Here is a 6,938-nt window from a genome sequence, read left to right as displayed (position 1 = left end):
CCCGAAACGTCAGCTTTCCTGCTCCTCTGATGCTGCTTGGCCTGCTGTGTTCATCCAGCTCTACACCTTGTTATCTCAGATTTTCCAGCATCTGCAGTTCCTACTATCTCTGGGGAGGAAGATGGACAGGTTATGTCAGGTCAAGGAGGCGAGATGGAGGAGGGATGGGGCTGGGTGAGGGGAGGTGGAATAGTGATGGCAACATGTAGCTGCTGCTTATTCCTCGCTTTAGGCGTTGGGTCTTTGCAAGGTGGTAAGGTGGTGGGCACAAAGAAAGAGATTGCAGAGCCTTACAGAAGCTCTACACAAGCACAAGGAGCTTCAGTGTGAGTTCCCCATCCCACTCCCCCAACAATCCCAGTCGTCCCCTACCAAACCCCAAACACCCAAATTCCACCTCACCCCAATCCCCATTTTGCTCCTTATCCTGGTTCCCCTCCCTCAATCTCAATGCCCTTATCCCAATACCCTCTTTCTCTAACACCTCACAATTCCAATCTACCACCCAATCCCCCTGCAAATTCCTCTGTCCACCTGCTAGAAGTAGATATTGAGAAGTGTCCTATTAGAGAGATCTAATGAAGGATCACACAAGAAAAATTAGCCTGTCGTCTTGTGTTTCCAGTGTTTCTGCTTTTAAATTTTAGAATTTTACAGTAATGAAGGAGGTCATTTGACCTATTATGTTTTGAAAGAACCACCCAGCTAATCCCACTCTCCAGCCATATGTCCGTAACCCTCTAACTTCATCACTTTCAAATATATATCCTGCTCTGTTTTGAAACCTCCTATGGAATTCGCCTGTATCCCTCTCCCAGGCAGCGCATTCCAAATCCTAACAATTCCCTGACAAAGAGGTTTCTCCTCATCTCACTCCTAACTCTCTTGCTGACTATCTTGAAGTTGTGACCCCTAGTTACTGGCATAGCAACTGGTAGAAACAGAATATCTTTCTTTACCCCATCAACATTGTTCATAATTTTGAACACCTCGATAAGGTCACCTCTTAATCTTGTTGAGTCCAAGGAAAACAAGCCCAGTTTCTCTCATTTGTCCTTGTATCTAAAATACCTCATTCCTGTTTCATTCAAGTAAATCTCCTCTGCCTTCTCTTCATGACTTTAACATTCTTCCTTAAATAAGGTGCCCAGAACGGAACACAATACTCCAAATGTGGTCTGCCTAATGATTTGGGAAGGTGTAGCATCACTTCCTTGTTTTTATATTTTATGACTCTATTTATAAACCCAAGGACGCTATAAGTTTTCTTAACAACTGTTTCAACTTGACTAGCCACCTTCAGAGAATCATACACGTGAACCCTTGAACTCCCTTGCTCCCATACTCCCCTCAAAGTTGTACTATTGAGCCTGTATTGTCTCTCCATGTTTCTTTTACCGAAATGCATTTCCTCACATTTCTTTGCATTGGATTACATCTGCCAGGTGTATGCCCATTTGGCCAACTTGTCAATGTCCCTCTGAAGGCACTCAGCATCATCCTTACAAATCACTGTTCTCTTTAGCTTAGTATCTTCTACAAATTTAGAGATTTCTGCCCTCAACACCCGTCTTGAAATCGTTCATAGAAATCATCGGAAACAAGGGACCCATCACTGATCCCTGGGGGACACCACTCGCAACTAGTCTCCAATCTGAGAAATACCCATCCATACCTACCCTCTGTTTCCTATCTTTTAGCCAACTTCTAATCCATGCTGCCAAGGACCCATCAATCCCAAACATTTCCAATTTGCTAACCAACCTGCAAGTGGCATTGTCTCAAATGCTTTCTGAAAATCCAAATACATAACATCCATGGTACTACTCTCATCCACTGCCTGTGTCACCTCGTCAAAAAACTCAATCAAATTTGTCAGACATGACTTGCCCTTGACAAAGCCATCAGAGATAGCAAGAACTGTGGATGCTGGAGTCAGAGATGACACAATGTGGGGCTGGAGGAACACAGCAGGCCAGGCAGCATCAGAGGAGCAGGAAAGTTGATGTTTAGGTTCGGGACCTTTCTTCAGAAACAAAACTATGTGGACTGTCTAGTATTAATTTATTTTTCTCTAAGTGTATATTTACCGTATCTCATATTATGGCCTCCATTGGTTTTCCCACTATTGATGTCAAGAATTTTGACTTTTGTAAAATCAGTTGTATGGTTGAGAACAGACACATCAAAAATCAATAGGATGTTGGAATTGATGTTGAGCTTGAATGACATATAAAGTCAACAGAACATGAAGCAAACACTCTGTGTCTGTGGCATGGTTAATATTTCAGTTTCAAACTTCTGCAAAGAAATACATGCTAAAACATTAGATGATAACTTCTCCCTCATTGCGATATTTATTATATTGAATTGCTTGAAAACCAATGGATAGAATTTTGGAGATTGGTTACTGATGAAAAATTAATTTCACTAGAGCATTGCAAACCCAGAAGTTACCTGGCCTGCACAGAAATGTTTTCTTGGTTACTTAGGGAAGTGAGGGTGGAAACTGGAGAGGCTCAGGCCGAAATCTTTGAATTCTCCTTGGATGTGAAGGTGAGGCTGGAGGATCAATATCTGAAATGTCACAGTCCGTTAGAACAAAGAAGAGAAGGAGAGAGATAAAGCAGCAAACAGTCTGTCACTGGAGGGCAAACCTTTAGAGACAATAATCTGGGACAAAAATGAACTCTCAATTCAAATAATTGAATAAATGATGCCATGCATTTGCTAACTGACTAACTTAAGTTATTTGAAGTCTCAGAGGGTTGTTGACGGAAGTGGGTTGAATAGTGTATATTACCTTTCGATAAAATCTGGTTTACTACTGTCCTTTAGGAAAGGAAATCTGCCATCGTTACCTGGTCTGTCCTTAATGTGACTCCAGATCCACAGGAATGTGGTTGACTCTTAACTGGTCTCTGAAATGGCAGTGTTGTATCAACTGCTAAAAAGTGTCAAATAAATGAAACTGGATGGACGAGTTGGCATTAACCTGGGCACCAGAAACAATAGCATTCTCAGCCCTGTCAACCTTACCAAGTCCTCTTTACCCTCAGCTGGAAGCAAGTGCCTAAATTGGGAGAGCTGTCTCACTAGGATAGTGGGATACAGTCGAGAGAGAGTTATCCTGGGAGTTCTTAACATTGATTCAGGACCCCCTGAATTCTCATAGCTTCAAATCAACATGAATAATGAAACATCCTGCTAATCACCATTGTCAGTCTCCTGACTCCTCCTCAGCTAATAAGTCAGTGCTCCATGTTGAACAACAATTGGAGGAAGCACTGAAAGTGGCAAGGGTGCAGAATGTACTCTGGTTTGGAGATCTCAATGTCCAATACCAAGAGTGGCTCTGCAGCAGTACTATTGATCGAGCTGGTAGCCAGCAGGAATTAGAGAAACAGATATGTAAGCAGATTATGAAAAGATGAAAAATCAACAGGGTTGTGGTAGTGAGTGATTTTAATTTCCCCAATATTGACAGGGGCTGTCTTAGCACCAGGGCCTTAGATGGGGCAGAATTTGTTGGTGCATCCAGGAGGGTTCCTTGAAAAAATGTGTAGGTAGTCCAACAAGGGAAGAGATCATATTAGGCCTCATACTGGGGAATGAGGCTGACCAACTGATCAAGATTTCAGTGGGGGACCATTTTGGGAACAATGATCATAATTCCATAATTTATAGAATAGAATCCCCTACAATGTGGAAGCAGGCCATTCAGCCCACACTGACCTTCTGAAGAGCATCACGTCCACACCCAACCCTTTCCCTGTAACCTGCATTTCCCATGGCTAATCCACCTAGCCTCTACATCCCTGGAAGCTATGGGCAATTTAGCATGGCCAATCCACCTAACCTGCACATCTTTGGAGTGTGGGAGGAAACTGGAGCACCTGGAGGAAACCCATGCAGACATGGGGAGAACGTGCAAACTCCACACAGTCGCTCGAGGGTGGAATTGAACGCGGGTCCCTGGCGCTGTGAGGCAACAGTGCTAACCTCTGAGCCACCGTGCCACCCCATAAGTTTTAAGATAGTTATGGATAAGGATAAAAGTAGTTCTCGGGTTAAAGTGCTAAATTGGGACAAGGCTGATTACAACAGTATTAGGCAGGAACTGGAGAATTTAGATTGGGTGTGGCTGTTTGAGAGTAAATCACCATTGGACATGTGGGAGTCTTTTAAAGGCCAATTGATCAGATTTCAGGACCTGTTCCTGTGAGGATGAAAGATAAGGAGGCAAGATTTGGGAACCCTGGGTGACAAGAGGTATTGAAAGTTTAGTCAAAAAATAAAAGGAAGGATATCTACGGTTTAGGAAAGAGAAATAAGATAAGGCCCTTGAGCAATTTAATGGAAGGAGGAAAGTACTTTGTAGTGATTGTAACGAGGTCAGCCAGCTGGACCTCATAGAATATGAGTTCCCTGATTGGTGCTGTTAACCTGGTCCAATTAGGGAGCCCTGGCTGACAAATATATATAGGAGTATCAGAGGTTTTGCTCACTCTGAGAACTGGCTCTGAGGAAACTGGACCAGTGTTGAGTACTATGTTTGTGTAAATAAAGGGTGACTTGGTGATGAGATACTGGCCTCTGAGGAGTTATTTCATAGTTATACAAGGAATTAGGAGGGCTAAAAGGAGGCATGAAATGTCCTTGGTAAGTAGGATTAAGGAGTATTGCAATGCATTTTATATGTATATTAGGAGCAAGTGGGTAGCTAGGGTAAGGATAGATTCAGTCAAGAACAAAAGAGGAATTTATCCATGGAGCAAGAAAGTGAGTGAGGTCCTTAATGAGAACTTCACCTTGGTATTCACCAAGGAGAAGGATCTGCATAATGGTCAGATTAGGGAGGGGTATGTTGATATTCTAGGGCATGTTGATATTAAGGAGGAGGTGGTATTGGGTGTCTTGAAAAACATAAAAGTAGTTGGACCTGATCAGATCTATTCCAGTGTACTGAGGGAGGCAGGGAGGAGATTGCTGAGGCCTTGACAGAGATCTTTGTACCCTCTTTAGCCATGGGCAAGGTCCCAGAAAACTGGAGAATAGCTAGTGTTATTCCTTTGTTTAAGAAGGGCAACACAGATAATCCAGGAAATTATAGGCCAGTGAGCCTTGCATCAGTTGTAGGAAAATAATTGGACAGATTCTTGGGGACCAGGATTTGGAAAAATATTGACTTATTAGGGATTGTCAGAATGGATTTGTGCAGGGGAGGTCTTGTCTCTCAAATTTAATTGAGTTTTTTGAGGAAGTGATGAAGATGATTATGAAGGTTGGGTAGTGGATGTTGTTTATGTGGACTTTACCAACTTGTGACAAAACCCCTCATGGTAGGCTCAATCAGAAGATCAAGTCACACGGGATCCACAGTGAGTTGGAAGTTGTAGTCAAAATTGGGTTGGTCATAGAAGATAGAGAGGGTAGTTACGGAGGGGTGTTTTTCTGACTGGAGGTCTGTGACAAATGGTGTTCCACAAGGAGCAGTGCTGAGACCTCTGATTGTAGCGTGGAGAAATGATTTTAATGAAAATGTAGGTGGTCTGATTAGTAAGTTTGCAGACAACACAAAAATTGGTGGAGTTGTGGATAGTGAGGAAGGTCATCCAAGAATACAGCAGGATATAGATTGGTTGGAAAGTTCGGCACTGAAATGGTAGATGGAGTTTAATCCAGATGTGTGTGAGGTGATGCAGTTTGGGAGGTCAAATGCAAGAGGAATTTCTACAGTAAATGGCAGGCCCCTTAGGAGCATTGATATACAGAGGGATCTTGGGTGCAAGCCCATAGCTCCCTGAACGGCAACACAAGTGGATAAGGCAGTAAAGAAGCTGTACGGTATGCTTGCCTTCATTGATCAGGGCACAGAGTATAAAAGTTGGTGAATCATGTTGCAGCTGTATAAAACAGGCCACAGCTGAAGTATTGTGTGCAGTCACCACATTATAAAGAAAATGTGGAGGTTTTGGAGAGGTTACAAAAGCGGTTTACCAGGAATGCGCCTGGATTGGAATGTATTAGCTATAAAGAGAGGTTGGACAAATTTGGATTGTCTTCTCTAGAGCATTGGAGGCTGAGGGGTGACCTGATACAAGTGTATGGAATTATGAGAGGTGTGGATAGCTGGAATCTTTCCCCAGGATAGAAATGTTAAATAGTGGGGCACTTGGGTTGAAGGTGAGAGGGGAAGAGTTGAAAGGAGATGTGTGAAGCAGATTTTTTACCCAGAGAGTGGTAGGTGCGTGGAACGTGCTGCCAGGGGAGGTGATAGAAGCAAATACAACAGCAGTGTTTAAGAGGCGTTTAGACAGACACACGGACGGTGCACAAGCAGATGGGATTAGTTTAGAATGGCATCATGATCGGCACAGACATAGTGGGCCGAAGGGCCTGTACCTGTACTGAACTGATCTATGTTCTATATGAAATATTTGAAAAGGAGAAGCTTATGATAAATAGGGCAGTGAGCCTAACTGGAGAGATTTATTAAAGAACCAGCACGAGATGAAGGGCTCAATGGCCTCCACCAGTGCTGCACTTTTCTATAATTCTGTGAGAATCACACCGATGCCAATATTGCATAAATTCTACCTTCCACGGAATGTTACCATTATTTCTTTGCCACATCTATCCATGTGTTTTTGAGGGACCTCACTATATCTTTATTTAAAATTTAATGGAAAGGAAGAATCACTATTAATATAAACACCTTATCAAATACTCAGCACACGCAGCAGTCCAAATACTCATGCTTTCCAGTCTAACTCCAAAAAGACGACCACGTATACCCGAGATACGCTCGGTACTACTAAGAGATTTACTGCACTGACCAGAGTTAGTGAGGGAGCGCCGCGCTGTCGGAGGGTCAGTGCTGAGGGAGCACCGCGCTGTCGGAGGGTCAGTGCTGAGGGAGCGCCGCGCTGTCGGAG

At 43.3% G+C, this 6,938-nt stretch overlaps 1 protein-coding gene and 1 long non-coding RNA gene across 2 annotated transcripts in view; one reads left to right on the top strand and one right to left on the bottom strand.

The window, feature by feature from the left end:
* The window catches only part of osgn1 (oxidative stress induced growth inhibitor 1), a 194,437-nt gene that overhangs the window by 149,329 nt on the left and 38,170 nt on the right, over positions 1-6,938 (bottom strand). The gene's annotated exons all lie outside the window — the stretch shown is intronic.
* LOC125485429 overlaps positions 2,104-6,938 on the top strand; it is a 20,513-nt gene continuing 15,678 nt past the window's right edge. The window contains exon 1 of the long non-coding RNA XR_007264161.1: positions 2,104-2,556. This is a non-coding gene — a long non-coding RNA (uncharacterized LOC125485429). The remainder of the gene's footprint in view (positions 2,557-6,938) is intronic.

This window comes from Rhincodon typus, chromosome 19 (assembly GCF_021869965.1).
Source record: "Rhincodon typus isolate 14 chromosome 19, sRhiTyp1.1, whole genome shotgun sequence".
In the NCBI taxonomy this organism is placed as follows: Eukaryota; Metazoa; Chordata; class Chondrichthyes; order Orectolobiformes; family Rhincodontidae; genus Rhincodon; species Rhincodon typus.
This window is presented reverse-complemented; position numbering and strand designations above follow the sequence as displayed.